The 18,499-nt window shown below is 45.3% G+C and overlaps 2 long non-coding RNA genes across 2 annotated transcripts; both read right to left on the reverse strand.

Annotated features, from left to right (window-relative positions):
* Positions 1-5,061: 5,061 nt before the first annotated feature.
* On the reverse strand, positions 5,062-7,673 carry LOC310833115. The gene is made up of 2 exons (XR_014558567.1): positions 7,328-7,673; positions 5,062-5,486 (listed from the first exon to the last, which is right to left on the reverse strand). It is a non-coding gene; the product is annotated as an uncharacterized lncRNA (long non-coding RNA).
* Positions 7,674-12,752: 5,079 nt separating this feature from the next.
* LOC310833116 lies at positions 12,753-18,499 on the reverse strand. Its single transcript, XR_014558568.1, has 3 exons — positions 18,278-18,499; positions 17,205-17,410; positions 12,753-13,556 (listed from the first exon to the last, which is right to left on the reverse strand). It is a non-coding gene; the product is annotated as an uncharacterized lncRNA (long non-coding RNA).

An 18,499-nucleotide genomic window follows, 5' to 3' on the forward strand; every position in this document is an offset into this window, starting at 1 on the left:
GTTAAACCACAGAGCCTAGGGCTTGCCGATCAGAAGGTCGGCGGTTCGAATCCCTGAGATGGGGTGAGCTCCCATTGCTCGGTCCCTCCCAACCTAGCAGTTCGAAAGCATGTCAAAAAGTGCAAGTAGATAAATAAGTACCGCTGCTGCGGCGGGAAGGTAAACGACGTTTCCGTGCACTGCTCTGGTTCGCCAGAAGCGGCTTAGTCATGCTGGCCACGTGACCCAGAAGCTGTACGCCGGCTCCCTCGGCCAATAAAGCAAGATGAGTGCCGCAACCCCAGAGTTGGCCACAACTGGACCTAATGGTCAGGGGTCCCTCTACCTTTACCTTTACACAAGGAAGGGGAGAACTATGCACATTACTTTGAGCAATTTGAAGCAGGGGAAACGTAGGATGTAAATGCAATACAGTGGTACCTCAGGTTAAGTACTTAATTCGTTCCGGAGGTCTGTTCTTAACTTGAAGCACCACTTTTGCCTCCTGCTGCTGCCACACCACCGGAGTGCAATTTCTGTTCTCATCCTGAAGCAAAGTTCTTAACCCAAAGTACTATTTCTGGGTTAGCAGAGTCTGTAACCTGAAGTGTATGTAACCTGAAGTGTATGTAACCCAAGGTACCACTGTAAACATGTAAAATAAATAAATAAATGGATTCAGCTTGACATTTCGGTCTAGGAAAAAATAAGGATTCTATCTGAATAGTGCTTCTATTACAGCTTGCACATTCTGTGGGAGAAGAGCTAGAATTTCTAGTTGTCCAAATGATGTTCATGTCCCTCAGGACAGCTGGCTAATGGGCTCTTAATTTCCTCAAGCAATTACAACAATCAAAGGGGTGATCTAATTGGATGAGGGTGTTCCTTGAACCCATTGGTCACAAATAAAATTAAAAAGAATTCTCCACCAAGAATCAGGGAAGGCCTACAGGAAGGGAAGGAATTCTCTAATCTTTCCCATGTTGCTAGACTGAAACTCCCATCATTCCTGATCACTGGGGCTAGGTTGGGAGAGCTGAGAGGGGAGAAAGAAAGGCATGACTGGGACTGGAGGCTGCCTCCTCTCAGCACATGTTTGGCCACCTTAAGGCTTGCTTGGAAGGGTAGAGAGTTTAGGGTGGTGTGGCCACCTGGGAAGGGCCATAGCTCAGTGGTAGAGCACTGGCTTTGCATGCAGGAAGTCCCAGATTCAATCCCTGACATCTTCATGTGGGACTGGGAACGGCCCACTGCCTAAAACCCTGGAGAACTACTGACAGTGTGGACAATACTAGATGCATCAATGACCTGACTCAGAATAAGGAAGCTTCCTACATTCCCGAGTCGCCTGGGATTGGAGGATGTTGGAATCTAGCAACATCTTAAGGGCTGCAAGTTCCCCATCCAAGACCAAAAAAGGCCGATTGAAACATTTGTGAAAGTGTCTGCCTTTAGTAGGAATGGGAAAATCTGTTAATTTCACTTCTCTCATTCCCCCCTCCCCACATTTTTGCAATCTTGATTTCAGCTCCCCACATTTCAGCCATAACTTGCTGCTTTTATGTTAAAAACGTCTCGTGGAAATTCACCAGCATATTAATGTAAATTTCTCATAATAAGCACATTCTGTCTGCAGTTTGGACTGGTCCACTCACCCTCTCTGGTGGCCGCCATTGCGTGGTGGCATCCTCCCGCAAGCTGGGATCTGATGTGGAAAGTCCCAGGGCCTGTTTCCCAGACAGCAAAGGAAGCCTCTGGGCTCAGCTTGCTACCTGGGTAAATTGGTCCTACCTGCTCACCTAATCAGCAAATCACAAGCAGGCATGGGCCACCGGGGACTGGCTTGGCCCACCCCTCCCGTATATAACATAGGCCTCTGGCTTGCTCTGCAGTCACTTTTCATTGGATCTCCCACATGTTATATATTGCTGCTGCATGTTGTTCTCCTTGACATTGTTATGGCATAGCCGGCCAGCGTATTCAGGGCCAGGTTGGCATTTTCCCAGTTGGCAAATTGGCTCCATCCCTCTGGTTTCCTCCATCCTCATAGCAATTGTTGCAACTTCAGCAGCTTAGGCATTGGATAGGCATCGTCTTGGTCAGAAGGTAGGTTGTAGCCTCTGCCTGGCCCATCCAAAATAGGGTATCTAGGGTAGATGCTTCTATCCAGATGCCCATGTGGGGGCGAGGTGCCACAGCACTCCCCAGGTGCAAAATAGTGAAGGAGTAACCTCTGGATGTAGGTCACAGACTCCCCCATTTCTGGTTGACCCCAAAATGAAAGTTCTTTGGGCAGGTGGGCTGGAAGGGGTAGGGCCTACCCAATGCCCATGCCAAACCTCTTACATCTGTTATCAAAGTTGTGGCCTGATTTCTCCCAAATATTGGATGTCATGTGTCTTATTCTTGGGGGAGGGGGACTGAAGAGTAGGGGGAGTGCCTTGCCACACAAACGTCATTTTTTTCTGTATTTTGACAGATGTGCATATTTTAAAAAGCCATTTCCTCTAATGCAATGCTTTTTGTATCTTATTTTCACCGATACATTCATTTTAATGCATGCTTTCCCTTGATATATGCATTTTTTGTAAATACTGTTTTTTTTTTGGGGGGGGGGGAGAAGTGCACCACAAAATTCAGATACATGTGCATTTCGAAGGGTGGGTATGTTTCGGTTCTAATATTGTTTTGGAAGGTGTGAATTTGATAGATTTGCCTTTAAATGCAAACTGGGTTAGATTTTTCTCCCATCCCTAACCACTGGGCAAAGGAGGTATAATTAGTGTGATTGCAGACAGCAGAGAGCCAGTGTGGTGTAGTGGTTAAGAGTGGTAGACTCGTAATCTGGTGAACCGGGTTCGCTTCCCCGCTGCTCCACATGCAGCTGCTGGGTGACCTTGGGCCAGTCACACTTCTTTGAAGTCTCTCAGCCCCACTCACCTCACATGGTAGTGATAAAGCAGGATATCAAATCCAAACTCCTCCTCCTCCTCCTCCTCTTCCTCTTCCTCATTTACCAAATGGTGTTTTGCCCCACTATTCAGATATACGCACTTCATCCATTCTTCTGCATTCGCCTGATCAGTGTTGCTGGAAAGCCTATCCCTACACATTATCCAAATTAGATTTGTATAATTAGTTGGACACAGGACAACAAATCAAAGATGTTTAGAAATTCTGGCCACATCTGCACCATACATTTAAAGCAGTAGCATAGCACTTCAAACAGACACACCTTCCCCCAAAGAATCCTGGGAACTGTAGTTTGTTAAGGGTGCTGAGAGTTGTCAAGAGACTTCCCCATCCTTCTCAACAGAGCTGAATTTCCAGAGTTCTTTAACCATAGATCCCTCTTCATGAGGATTCAGGGATTCAGATTGGTGGATCCGTGGGAGTTAATAATCTTTATAAGAGGTCTATTAGGCAGCATTGGTGACAGAGGGGCGGAGGTATTGTGAACCATAAAATGTCCAGATATGACCCATGAGCTGCAGAGTTACCCACACCCCATTTTGCTGCGAGAGCTACCAGGAGTTGCAGTCAAACAACCATTAGAGGACCACAGGCTTCCCATCCCCGTCTCAGATGTACACCAGGGATGGGTAATATATGGTCCTCCCAGATGCTTCTAGGCTCTAGTTCCCATTATCCTTGACCACTGGACGTGGAGGTTGAATCCTGACAAGTCAGAAGTACTGTTTTTGGGGGACAGGAGGTGGGCAGGTGTCGAGGACTCCCTGGTCCTGAATGGGGTAACTGTGCCCCTGAAGGACCAGGTGCGCAGCCTGGGAGTCATTTTGGACTCACAGCTGTCCATGTAGGTGCTGATTAATTCTGTGGTAGGGCAGATGTTTACGCAGGCTGAGACCCTACCTGCCCACAGACTGTCTTGCCAGAGTGGTGCATGCTCTAGTTATCTCCTGCTTGGACTACTGCAATGCACTCTATGTGGGGCTACCTTTAAAGGTGACCTGGAAACTACAACTAATCCAGAATGCAGCAGCTAGACTGGTGACTGGGAGCAGCCGCCGAGACCACATAACACTGGCCTTGAAAGACCTACATTGGCTCCCAGTACGTTTCTGAGTACAATTCAAAGTGTTGGTGCTGACCTTTAAAGCCCTAAATGGCCTTGGCCCAATATACCTGAAGGAGCATCTCCACCCCCATCATTCTGCCCAGACACTGAGGTCCAGCACCGAGGGCCTTCTAGCGGTTCCCTCACTACAAGAAGTGAGGTTGCAGGGAACCAGGCAGAGGGTCTTCTCGGTAGTGGCGCCCACCCTGTGGAACGCCGTCCCACCAGATGTCAAAGGAAAAAACAACTACCTGACTTTTAGAAGACATCTGAAGGCAGCCCTGTTTAGGGAAGCTTTTAATATTGGAAGGACTATTGTATTTTAATATTTCATTGGAAGCTGCCCTGTGTGGATGGGGAAATCCAATCAGATGGGTGGGGTATAAATAATAAATTATTATTATTATTATTATTATTATTATTATTATTATTATTATTATTATTATTACTACTACTACTACTACTACTACTACTACTGGAGGCTGATGGAAGTTGGAGTCTGGCAACATGTGAAGGACTGCAGATTCCCCCATCTTTCACAGAGGTGGGATTCCCAGAGTTCCCTGGGAAGAGGGATTGATTGTTCAACCACTCTGAGAGGGTAATCAGAGCTGGAGTCAGTGTAAGACAGTGCTGAGCCAGGGAGTCCAATGAGCTGATTCAGTAGAAGGTGGCTTCCTTCAGTGATGCCTAATTAGCTCGATTTGCACAGTGCATTGGCCATACCAGTTAAACACACACACACAGAGAGAGAGAGAGCTTTTCACCACAAACCAAACCACATCAGCTAAATCAGCTCGTTATCCATTCAGCTGTCATTTCAATAATAGCATTATTAACATTCACATTCATATTTTTACTATAATTATTGGTATTATTTCTGGCATTCCTGTTGATCTAATTGTTGTAATTTATTATATTCTGCCCTCGTGGTAATTCAATGGCTGAAAAATCCAGACCTTGAAAGTCAACTTCAGACTTGATGACAAATGAGAAATTTAAAATTTGTGAAGCACATGTTTTTTGTTATTTTTCGTTTTAACAGAAGATGTTAAATCCTGGAGTTTTGAATTGAAGTCTTTGACTTTATGGTGTTGGGGTGCTGCAGTGCTTGAAATGGTAGTTTATTCAGCCTTTGGTATGAACCGGTTCTGGGGAATACATGTCATGGTGTTTATAATGCATGGGTGCTGAAGGGTAAGGTTGAACAGGGTAATTCTGCCTTGCTGGAGAAGGTCCAGAATGCTCCAACTCATGGTGGGCAGGTCGTGGTTTGCAGCAGCAGCAGCAGCAGCCACCACCCCTATGATGGTCTCTGGGCTGCTTTGGCACACACACTGCATGTCTACGAGTTTCATGCCATGTTCTTTCGTCATGCTTCCTCATACCACTTCCACAACAGCCCATCTTTCCTGTAGCTGTGGTGATGCTGAAAAGGGATTAAAAGCATTTGAGAAAGGAGCAGTTATGGCACTCAATATCTCCCACATGACTCTTTCCTGTCTCTGCAGAAGTTGTCATAAATTTCAAAACTGGCAAACAGAGGCTGGCTGGCCACTTTTGAGAGACCTTCCAACTCATGAGTAATGTAGATGCCTATCTGAATGCTTGAGCTATTCCAGGTGGGTTTGCCACCCACAGCCTCACACATCTCCACTGGAGGTCAGTCTTGTCCACCTAAAGGCTTGAGATGTGGAAGGCTAATTGCAGCTTCCTCCTTCTCTGCCCTGTCTTGCTACTTCAGAGGTGAGGAATGGAGGTGCCTCACCTCCTCAGCCACCTCCTACTAATGACCATATCCAACATAGCCAACATAGTGTCCTTCAGAAGTTGTTAGAGACTATCAACTCCAATCAGCCCCAGCCAGAATGGCAAAAGGTCAAGTATGGTGTGAGCTATAGTCCAATGACATCTGGAGTGCACCACAGTAGGTACTTTTGAGCTAGATGCAGGTAGTATGAATAGGCAAGCCAGAGTCTCCCAGCCACTCGAGCCATCTTACAGAGCTTCTCGGGAGTTTAAAAGCCACTCATTCTTTTACAGAAATGTCATTTTGAAACAACAACAGCCATTGTTTCCTGATACAGTAACACACCGAAGCAAGTTCAGAAATGAACCTAGTGTTCCCAGTTGAAATCTTACACCTATTACTTTGAGCATTTAGCATGGTGGTCTCTCAAAACCAAACCAAGCCCCTTGACTTTTCAGACTATTCACTTTTCAGAGAACCAGTGTGGTGTAGTGGTTAAGAGCGGTAGACTCGTAATCTGGTGAACCGGGTTCGATTCCCCGCTCCTCCACATGCAGCTGCTGGGTGACCTTGGGCTAGTCACACTTCTCTGAAGTCTCTCAGCCCCACTCACCTCACAGAGTGTTTGTTGTGGGGGAGAGGAAGGGAAAGGAGATTGTTAGCTGCTTTGAGACTCCTTAGGGTAGTGATAAAGCGGGATTCCAAATCCAAACTACTGTCTGGATATAAGCCCAAACACAAATTTGCATTCATGGCTGACAGATGGAATTCAGCGCTTCCCCTTTTTCCCCAACAGAAGGTGCTATTCCACTAGAACACAGTCAGTGCTATTTTTCTAGAAAGAGAGGTACCGGAGCTCACCATGAAAGCCTCCCTTGTTCTCTTATATTGACAATAGTGACCACCTAAGAGGTGCTAGAACTGAGTTCTGGCGAGTTTTGCCTTTAAAAAAGCCCTGGAACACACATAGGGGGAATCTATGTCCTTCCAGATGTTGCTGAACTTCCATTTCCCAACTCTCACCATCACTTATCAGGCAGGAATGGGGAACCAGTGGCCCTCCAGACATTACTGGATTACAGTTCCTGTCATCCTTCATCATTGGCCATGCTGGCTAGGGCTGATGAGAGCTGGAGTCCAACTACATCTGGAATGACAAAGGTTCCTTGCCCTAGTGAATGGTCAGAGATGTCTGATGAGAGTTGGAGGCCAGCTGCATCTGCAAGGTACATCAGGTTCCCTATCTCTGCATCAAAAGAAGACTCCTACCAGAAACAGAAACAGAGAACCTTTGGATCCAATCCAATGTACATTGGGTTGGATGCAAACGCATGCAAGCGCATGCACACACACACGGTAGGGGCTTCCATCCTTGCTTGCCAGCACTATCTACCGCTCCATTTACACCTCACCCAAATCCCATTTCCTCACAGCTTCTCTAAGCCTCTCATCCCGCAACAGCAGCTTTGAGCCTCCCCCACCCCATATCTTCAAATATAACAAAATCCATTCATGCTCACCCTTGATATCAGCTGTGCAGCAGAAGGCCAAAGTGCTCTGAGTGAATTATTTGGACCATAGGACAGACATCATTTTATACGATGCCATGTCCCTCCCCCAGGACGTGAGGCATAGCCCCAAATTGGAAAAGACATTATGCACCTTAACCCGAACCACAACAGTCTTTTTGTGCCTTCATCCAACATCTGATCTTGGGCTCATTATTTTAAATGGAATGGCAATTTAGACCTTATTATGAACAAAGAGATTGTTTGTGCTACCTAGCACTGAGAATATTCATACTTTGTGCTACAGAATGCTAATGGTTTTGTTCATTTGTTTGGGTGTCTGCGAAACTTGCGAGAAGATATGGAATAGAATATCCTGGAAGAAGGCATGGCTTGTTGGGACACTGCCAGGGAGTCGGGGGCACTTGGCAGGCCACCGGTGGGCAGCTGGGCTATCTCCGGTATAGCATCAATCAGCTACACGAGCCTCAGAAATGTTCAGATGCTGTGCACACTCTTATCATCAGAGTGAATAAATTCTCACAACGGTAGTGGCGGACAGAGACATGTGTAAGCATTATTTACAGGCATTTATTCAGCATAGTTCAGGAACAAAGGGAAAACATGTCTGCTTCCCTTCGTGTCCAGCAAAACTGCAGTAAAGCAAAAGCAATATACAAACGGAAGTTCCCAGCAGACTGTGCTGGAAGTAAACAGGCATGTGACACACAACAGTCATGCCTGTTCCTTTTAAGGTGGAATGGAACCATATCCTAACATGGCTGTAGTACTTAACACTCCATCCTGCAGCATCTACAATTGGAGGCAGAATGCCAGTTGCTGGAAATCACAATTTGGGAGAGTTGCTGTTGACCTGCTATTGTTCCTGCTTGTGGACTTCCCATTTGAGCACCTGGCTTGCTGCTGTGAGAACAAGGTAGTGAACTGGACAGTCCTACAGCCTAATTCAACAGGGATGCAAACATCACTTCCTGGGATTCACAAGTGGGAAGAGTTGCTGTTGCGCTCACATTCTGCTTGCAGTCTTCCCACTGGGACACTGGTTGCCCACTGTAAGAACAGAATCCTAGCCTAGATAGGCCACCATTGGTCTGATCCAGCAGAACCCTGCTTGTGTTCCTATGTTGAAAGCCCTATTTGTCTCAGTTAATGCATCATTTCAGGACTGCTGCCCAGAAGCGTTGGATTTGGGCAGGGCCATTTTAAGCAAATCTAGTGCCGTGGTTCAAAGATCCCTCTGGCGCCCACCCCGGCAACTCCAAAACAATGGAGGGGGCTGTGGAAAATGTCCTCTGCCTCCCCCACTGTCCCAGTCCCTGGCGTGGTGGTGGCAATCAAGCAGGAAAATGTGCTGGTGGACATGGTCTCCAGTGTTGGGGTGCCCGAGAAGGCAGCCCTGGAAGGCTGCACACCACCTTTCACCAGGAAACAGGAGGAGGACAACGACCGGGAGCAGAGCCATCTTTAGCAGATGCAGATGCTTGGGAGGGATCGCTTGGGAAGGAAGCTGCATGCCCACCAGCCATATAGTTGGCAGGGGCGGGGCGCAGCTGGCAGGCATGCAGGGAAAGGGGAGGCTGCTGGCAAAGACACGCAGCTCCCCCACTTGCTAGGGCTCCCCTGAGAGGCTGGCGCCCTGGTGCAATGAACCACTAACACCAATGGGAAAGACGGCACTGGATTTGGGGGCAATCTCATCACGTGTGGAGGTATGTGCCTGCAGAGGTGCAACCTCCTCAGCATTTTGGTGAGCTTCCTGGGCATATCAGCACCAATTTTCATGGTGTTGGGTACCAAGTATAGGTAAGTTTCAATACTACCTCCCTCTGCCCCCCACTCTCCCCACCCCTCCCAACCTTATATAGTATACAACATCATTGTCTCACATAGAATGTAAGTGATCTGTAGAAAAAACTCTGCAACCTGAAAATAGAGACAATGTGTGTATGTTTGTAAGCCAAGAAAACCTTTAATGAAAACTATTTGGAAAAAAAGAAAATACATTATTTGATGAAGAAGAAAATCGTTCATGGGCACAAATCACAAAAGGTCCCTGCTTCAATTCCTGGCATCTCCAGGTCAGGCAGGAAAGACCTCTATCTAAAATCCTGGAGAGTCATTTCAATTTAGTGTTGACAAGACTGAACCAGAAGGACCAGTGGTCTGACTTGGAATAAGGCAACTTCCTGTGTTTGTTATTAATAAGAATGAAGTCATTGTCCTGTTCACAAGCCCAGCAAGCATTATATTGGAATTCAGGAATTTATCACATCATTCTACTACCAACTCACTTCTTGATCATGTTTGGATGAGTCCACATGTCTTCTAAAAATTTAGAGAAAAGCACCTGAACTTCTTAAGTAGTCACACACACATGGTAAACACACACACACCTGTTCTATTTTCTAATATTACATAATGAGATAAATGGTGTGAGAAAAGGAACACGACAGAACAGCCAGTTTACCACAAAGGCACAAGCCAGGAATGGTTGGATTCTAAACATAGTCACCACATCATCACCCAGTCATGAGAGGTGGTTCTGAAACCAATGTGCCTCAAATTTGATCACCTCCAGTGCTAAACAAACATGGTTGCTCCCAGTATCACTGTGGAATAAAACACACATAAAAAGGCAATGTAGGTTAGTTCAGTTGTAAAACTGTTTTTTTATGGTGCTCAGGTTGTCATTATGTAGGAATGGAAGCGGATTGAAAAAGTGTGAGTCAATGTGTTGAATGTTGTATCAAGGGAACACCAAATTACCAGGGCTGACATGAGGAATGAAAAGCCCATATACAACAGAGTCGCTCATTATTGAGGATCTCCTGAGCTTTCTAAAAAGGCCATGGGTCCCTCATACGTTCGCCCTTGCATCGCCTCACAGAGCCTTGACTATCCACAGGGTAAGTCAGACCACACCAAGAAAGCTTTAGTCCAAGGATGGGGAGTCTTTTTGGACCCCAACCTCCCCTAGGCCCAGTCAGCATGCCCAGTGGTCAGGGATGATGGCATTTGGATGTTCCATAATTTCCCCACCCCTGTCCTAGAAGCATGTCCCAATCAATCAGGGAACATGTTTAATGCACTTGCAGAGTTGGGGAACCCATGGCTCTCCAGAAAGTTTCTGCCACGCCAACAAAGCTGAGTTTCCTATGGGAACAACTGAAGTAAACTTTATTGGCATGGCCAATGGTGAGGGATAGCAGTGGCTGTCTGGAGAAATGAGGAAAGATGTTGAGAATCTCTGCAGTTTGCAGATTCTGGGTTTCCTGGACATGTGGCAGGATATAAGACAGAGAAGGGAAGCTTGTGGCTTTTCAAGATATTGTCTGGAGGGTCCTTATACAGGAGCTCCATAACAAGATTGAGCATCTATGTAGGATCTTCTCTCCAAAATTCTCCAAGTCCTGACTCTAAATTTCATCTCATAACATGCAAACATATCTTCCAGTGAGGTTTAAACTGCTTGGAGAGGATCACAACAGAGTGGTTATAATCCAATGGGTGTGCAGAAATCCAAGTGGATTGTTTTGCCAGAGAAATAAGACAATGGCTTCTGAGTGTTAGAAAAAGCTCTTCCAGAAGGGAGAAGGTAGAGTTAACTTTCAGGTATGCTCAGAATGCTGGCGAATGGAAATCATTTTAAGACACTTCTTGAAAGTAGCATTGCAATTAATTTTCCGCACATCAAAGTGTTGCTGGTAATTATTCTAGCAGCTGTGAGTCATGTGCAGTTGTAACAATCCATGGGAGATGAGGATAGCTTGGACTTCATGATTCAGGCATAAGGAAGCTTTTTCTCCCTTTCCCATAAAACTAGAAGTGCTTTCAGATTACCTGTTTATTGAGGAATATGGTTTATTGAGTCATTGTATTTTTTTAAAAAAATAACACCATATATTATGGTTTGTTGATATTATTGTTGGCATTTTTGATCTCTCTGGTCATGGGCTAGAAGATTTTTTTATCAATCATCTCTCTTTCTCTCTCTCTTTCATCAAACTTGGCAGGTTGTGCCACCACCAATAGGTAGCCTTGCCTACTCCAGCATGACAAATAGCAAGAGTTTATGTGTGTCTTTCTTAATGGAGAGGGGAGAGCACACCACAGAACAGCTTAGCATGTCATTCTGTGAAGCACTCCTCCTGAATCAAATGTTGCTGTGGCGAGGTTAAATGGAGGGAGGGAGACACTTCACACAGCGGTTTAGCAAGCCACTGTGGGAAGCGTCTCCTCCCTCCTTGAAAAGGGGCTGGGAGTTGAGGTGAGCTGGGAGAGGAGGGGCAGAGGCTTGGGGGAACTGTGGGTGGAAGGAGTGGGCCAAGGTGTAATGGGAGGAGGGCTGGTGTCAGGGAAGGGACATTGGCAAGAATGTTGGCAGGCAGGGAGGGTTGGCAAGTGAAGAGAGCAAGGATAGCAGCTCCTAGTTTTGTATATATAGATATATGGTGTAGAAATATATGGTATTGAGTTTATTTTTTTGCACTTACTAGTTCAACCTATGTGTCTATTGAGCACCCAGCCAGATTTGTTTGAAAGGAGATTAGATGCCATTTTGGCTAGTGGCTGTTGGGACAAGGGATGATGGAGAAATTTGCTTCAGTTTGCATTGAAAAGTCAACTTACCAAATTTGCACTTTCAGAATTGATACATGAACTGAAGCACTGCCATACTTTGAAATTTGCACTTTTCTGAATTTTGTAACGCCATTCTCTATTCAAGTACAGTGGTACCTTGGTTTACATACGCTTCAGGTTACAGACTCCTCTAAACCAGAAATAGTACCTCGGGTTAAGAACTTTGCTTCAGTATGAGAACAGAAATTGAGAAGAGGCTCCATTAGGTAAAGTGGTGCTTCAGGTTAAGAACAGTTTCAGGTTCAGAACGGACCTCCGGAACGAATTAAGTACTTAACCCGAGGTACCACTGTAATGTGCACCAAAAAGGGGGAATATGCTGGGGAAAGTGTTTCTATACCAGAGGTGCCAACTTGAATCAAATATTTGGGGGGGGCAGGGAAGCCCCACCTAGCATAATCAATCACATGACATGGGGCAAGCATGTCATATGAATGACAATGCCCATCAACTTTGGGTCTCCCTGGCCCCTTCAAATATTTCATGGGGGGCCAAAAAACCCATCAGCCCCCAGAAGTTGGATCCTATGTTCTACACATTTATAGATTAGTTTTTTTTAAAAAAAAAAAACTTTATATGGGGAAAATTGCTTTGCAAAAATGTACATAGTAGGGGGAAATGCATTAAAAATGTGTACTTTAGGAGAAATTCGTACTAGAATGCTGATGAATTTTCAGGAGGATTTTTTTTTTAAAAAAAGAAAAGGAACATGGAGGTTAGCAAATTCACCCTAATAAAAAGTGTTTTGGTATGTTATTTTCTCCAATACATGCATTTTTATGTACACTGCAGCCTATGCATTTTTACGAACTGCATTGCAAAGTTCAGGGATGTGCAAATTTCAAAGGGTCATTGTCATTTGGTTTGCATATTGTTTCAGAAAATGCAGATTTGGCAGCTTTGCCTTTAAAGACAAACTGAAATCAATTTCTTTCCCATCCCTAAGTCAGCCACAGGTCCACCAGTGCCTTGTGGGGCAGAGGCATTGTAAAGTGTGAAGGGGAGGGAGGCATTGACCATGCAATAAATATGTTGGGCACTCTGAGAACAGGATGCTAGACTAAGTAGGACTCTGGCCTGATCCACCAGGGCTCTTAGATATACAGTGATCTATCATTTAATTACTTCTGTGGTTTGTGGAAGCAAAGCTATGCTGGACTATCTTTTGGACCACTTGCCAATTTGTTTTCTATTCTTCCAGCCCCCTGCTCCTCATCTGGATACATAATGACCTGCTCTTCTGGGAGAGAGTCATACTTCAACTTGAATTCAGTATGGTATGACCCTGCAGGTTCTTGGCTGGATACCCGCCGCACGCCATTTTGCTATGGCAATAACACTTGTTGCATGACTTGTTGTGACAAAGATCTGCCCATCAGAGGAGGCCACAATTACCGCTGCTATGGCAGCCGACGTCTCTGCACTGGTACAGCCACAGAGTACTGCTGCCAAAGAGGGTCTTGCTGTGTCCGCAGGCCTTTGGGAGGCTGTCAGGATTATTGGGGCCGTCCTGCTGGAGAATGTCAAAATGGCAGGGGATTGGCTTGTGCCAAGAGCTGCCATGGAGGATGCTGCAGCACTGCAGGACCAGTCTGCGAAGAAGAATGCAACAGTAGGGAATAAGAAGAGACCTTCTGGATCAGGCTAAAGGCTCAGCATAGTCCAACATGTCATGGAATTCTACTCAATATTGATCCAGGGTAGATTCCAATGTGGAGTCAGCAAAGTAACAACTTAAACACATTGCAAGATTCCCCAAAAATAGACCAGAGGCAATTAATATTTCATTCAGCAGAGCTGAAGGCAAATGTGCATGATGGTCACAAATCCAATACATTCAGGATTGGCACTGTCCATAAGAAATCCAGTTGCAGCAGACTTTAACTTACAAACACTTATAACAAGTCTAAATCACTAAGCTTACTATGTACAGAACACCATGCCTGAAGGAAAAGACATAGAAAGAGTATGAAATCCAGGCTCCTTCTGGCCTTACTTTTATAGTCAGCATGACCCTGAAGAGGAGATAATAGAAACAGAACCAGTTTAAGAAAGCTGTACTCAGCTTCTCTGAAGGAATAACCCAAACATCATGAACCTTCTCCTTGTTTCTATCACACAGAGAAGCTTCCAGAACCCTTTTGAATTAATTAGAATAGGAAAGATTTCTACACATCAGATCAATACTTTCTGCACTAAGAAATGAAAACCGACACATCTCATCCAGCATCGTGTTCTCACAGAGGAACTGTGCAAGAACTGTGTGAACTCTGCAAGCACAATCTGAACGCAACAGTCCTCTCCCCACATGTGATTCCCAATTACTGGCTTCACATTCAGAGGCTTCTTGCTTCTGACAGTGGAACTATAACATAGCCATTGTGTCTAGTAGGCACTTATAGCCTTATATGCCATGTGTTTATCCAATCTGCTTTAAAGCCAAGTTGGTGGCCATTACTATCTTTTGTGGGAATAAATTCCATAGTTTCACTGTGTACTGCACAGTTTGTTATTGTTTGTTAATTTTTGTGTGTTTATATTGTAAGTCACCCTGTGATCCTCAGAGAAAGGGCAGTATAGAAATGTTAGCAGCAGCAATAATAATCCATTCTTAATGGATGACTAATCCTGCTTTAAAGATATCCAGCAAGGGAGACTCCTCTATAGGCCATTAGTTGCATTGCAAAACTGCTGTGTCTGCCAATAGGTTTTCCTTTACGTTCAAATGGAATCTACTCTCCTGTCCATTGCTCCAATCAGACTTAGTTTCTGCCCTCTGGGGCAGTAGAGAATATATATTTGCCCTGTGTTCACCATGTATTTCTATGGCTTGAAAAGGTTTCACTGCCACTGAAGCATAGGGGATGCCGAAGAGGAAACCCACTTGTATTCTTCTTATTGTGTTTCCTCTTCTCCTTATACCATTCAGGAACAGAAGCAAAGCATTGTTCTTTCCTGATCAGTGAATGGCAGACTGCATATAGGCAATGAAAGCAGCACTGCGAGTGACATGCAAATGCTGTCGATGCCTCAGGGCAATTGCAAGCAGCTCAGGGTTATTACAAGCAACCAAAGATTATAGGCAACCTGCTATACAGGCTGAAGCCTGCAACACTTGGTTATCAGCAGCCCAGGCCAGATCTTTGGCCCAGTTTCCAGTGGTGCTGATTTTATCATGCCTGGGTTCATGCTTGGCCCAGAAGGGAAATAGGACTATGTGAAAGGTATGATTTTGCACCCCAAGAGATTATATCGAATAACCATGAGGCCCACTCAAATGCAGATGGGGAAAACTATGTATGTCACCTTGAGCTCCTTGCAGAAAAGGTGGGATATAGATGATATACAGTGGTACCTCGGGTTACAGATGCTTCAAGTTACAGACTCCGCTAACCCAGAAATAGTACTTTGGGTTAAGAACTTTGCTTCAGGATGAGAACAGAAATCGTGGCGCAGCAACAGCAGCAGGCCACATTAGCTAAAGTGGTACCTCAGGTTCAGAACAGTTTCAGGTTAAGAACGGACCTCCAGAACGAATTAAGTTCTTAACCCGAGGTACCACTGTACTACTAATAATAATCACAATCACAATAATAAATTAAGAGAGAGGCCCACTCCAATTGTGTTTATGAATTGTTTTAAGCTGTTTTAATGCTGTATTTTATATAGCAGTAACCCACCCTAGGACTTTCTAGTTTTTACTAGGTGATAAATCAATCATCTCACCAGTATTATTTTTCTAGCATCTGAGAATGAAGTGTCGATTAGAGAAGATCGCTGGCAAACTTCCAGGAAACAGCATAAGTAAATGTCAGGGGCACAGGAGTTGCAAGCTGGGAAATTCAGCACTGCTGGCATCCACAAATGCAATATATTGTAGGGGTCGAGTCCATCTATTCTTCTTGAGTACAGTGGTGCCTCGCAAGACGAAATTAATCCGTTCCGTGAGGCTCTTCGTATAGCGGTTTTTCCGTCTTGCGAAGCAAGCCCATTGACAGCTTAGCGGATTAGCGCTATTAGCGGTTTAGCGGCTTTTAGCGATCAGCTGTTAAGCGGCTTATCAGCGGATCAGCTGATAAGCGGCTTAGGAAAAGGGGGGGAGGGAAAAAAAACCCGCAGGAACTCGCAAGACATTTTCGTCTTGCGAAGCAAGCCCATAAAGAAATTCGTTTTGCGAAGCGCCTCCAAAACGGAAAACCCTTTCGTCTAGCGGGTTTTCCGTCTTGCGAGGCGTTCGTCTTGTGGGGCACCACTGTATACTGGAGGTACAAACAGTCACCCTGACGACATTATTTTACAGTATATTCCTTCTCACCATAGGCAAGTGGCAATATGCAATATTCTAAAGCTCCTGCCAACCTGGCAGTTCGAAAGCATGTCAAAGTGTAAGTAGATAAATAGGTACCGCTCTGGTGGGAAGGTAAACAGTGTTTCCGTGCGCTGCTCTGGCTCGCCAGAAGCAGCTTAGTCACACTGGCTACATGATCTAGAAGCTGTACGCCAGCTCCCTCCCAGAGTTGGTCATGACTGGACCTAATGGTCAGGGGTCCCTTTACCTTTACTAAAGCCGCAGGGCTGTGGTGGACATACTTTGGAGACACATGATGAGATGTGTGGCTAGATAGCACATCCTTCTTGCATGGTTAATGGCTCCCTCTCCTCCATACTTCATAATGCTACCCCCTCACTTTACATGGCACCCATGCATATGGATGGATTTTTAATTATGCTGAATGTAATGGATTGGTTTATATGTTTTCTAATATTCTTGGAAGCAATCTTGGCATTAAACAGAGCAACAACAAACAATGCACTGTGAAAGGCTAAATTGCAGGGTTATTCTCCTTGAAATCCAACCACTTAAATACTTTAACATTTCCTAGAGCAGCAGTTCTCAAACTGTGGGTCCCCAGATGTTGTTGGACTACAACTCCCATCATCTCTGAGCTCTGGCCTTGCTAGCTAGTGATGATGGGAGTTGTAGTCCAACATCTGGGGACCCACAGGTTGAGAACCACTGTCCTAGAGTCTTCATGTGATGACTGACCCATCTTCAGGGTACATCCAAGGTTAACAGGTCTGGGAGCTCAAATAAAAAGCCATTACACACACACACACAATTTTAAAAAGCAAGTTTCATTAGAGAAAGAGAATTTCAAACGACAACACAAGTTAAAGCTACTCAGAAGCAAAGAAAACAACAAAACTGTCTTATCCGGCTAAAGACTAACAACACTTATACAAAATACTGGAAGTTGAGCAGGAAGGTGAACTTCAATCTGGCATCATGGCAGGCAACTGCACCTTCACGATGAACATTTAAGGGAATACTGGTCCAAATCTCATAACCAGAGGCAGCCAATCAGGAAGTACAGGTGGTTAAGCCTTTGAGAAAATGGGCATTCAGTCCTTCTATCATAAAGCAGCGAACACCTGTTTGCACCACAAGTTCTTAATTAACGAATTTTCCTTAGAGCTGGCCTTGAGAGCCTAATAAAGAACACCTGCACTCAGATTCAATACGCTGGGATTTTTAGCAGCTTCTAACGCAATCTAACAAATTAGGCTGGGGTGGGGGGGGAGACTGTTTCTCCACACTTAATTGGAATGTTCTCCCCATCTCTGAAAGTTGAGCTGGCCTGTTTCCCCTGTGGTGCAACAATTTGTGTTCACTGCATCTGTGATTGGGTTTAACGAGGCAAGGTAAATCTATTCATTTGTTTCCTTGCATTAGAAACTTCCAGACCAGGTAGTCTCTGAAAGCTGTTTGCAATCAAATAAGCATATGGCATTTTTAAACACACACACACACACACACAAGCATTTATAATCTCCTATTTTGCCTGCAAAATAGAAAAACTATTAAAGGCCAAGTGGCCTGCTGAACTCTACCGCATGATACCCAGCTGAATTCACTATTGGGGGGGGGGAGAACAAGGAACTGGAGTCAAATTCATTTGCAGGGGCATTCCGAGGTGGGGGGGCAGTCCACCCTGGGTGTCATTCCAAAGGGGGGGGGACAAAATGCCAACCCCCAATTGGTGGTACCCCTGGGGCACGCAGCGCACCCCCGGATGTGTGCCAAGCCCCTGGGACATGTGCCAGGCCCCCAGCATGCGACCATGCCCCCCACTGGTGGTGCGCCACACCCTTCGGGACACACACCACGCCCCACCCCCCAGGACAAGTGCCACTCCAGGTATCAGAGCAGGTTGCTTCGCCTCTGTCCATTGTAAGAAAGGTATCTGGCTGAATGCTTCAAGAAAGAAAAGAAAAATGAAATTGGGAAAAGAGGCTTACTGTAAACACTGAGAAGGCACTTCTGTCACTGGAATCAACTGAATGGGGAGCACAGTGGTGGGATAGATTTATATACCACCTGCCAAGCCCTGCTCTGCTTCTGATATCTAGTCACGGCCAGCATCTTTACAAAGAAATGCTACCACTTAATGTTTTCATCACTCACAGCAATTATCTTCTGAGTCACTTCTTCTGATGTTTATCTCATCTTGTATGTCATTT

This window comes from Podarcis gaigeae (genome assembly GCF_964106915.1).
Source record: "Podarcis gaigeae genome assembly, chromosome: 16".
In the NCBI taxonomy this organism is placed as follows: domain Eukaryota; kingdom Metazoa; phylum Chordata; class Lepidosauria; order Squamata; family Lacertidae; genus Podarcis; species Podarcis gaigeae.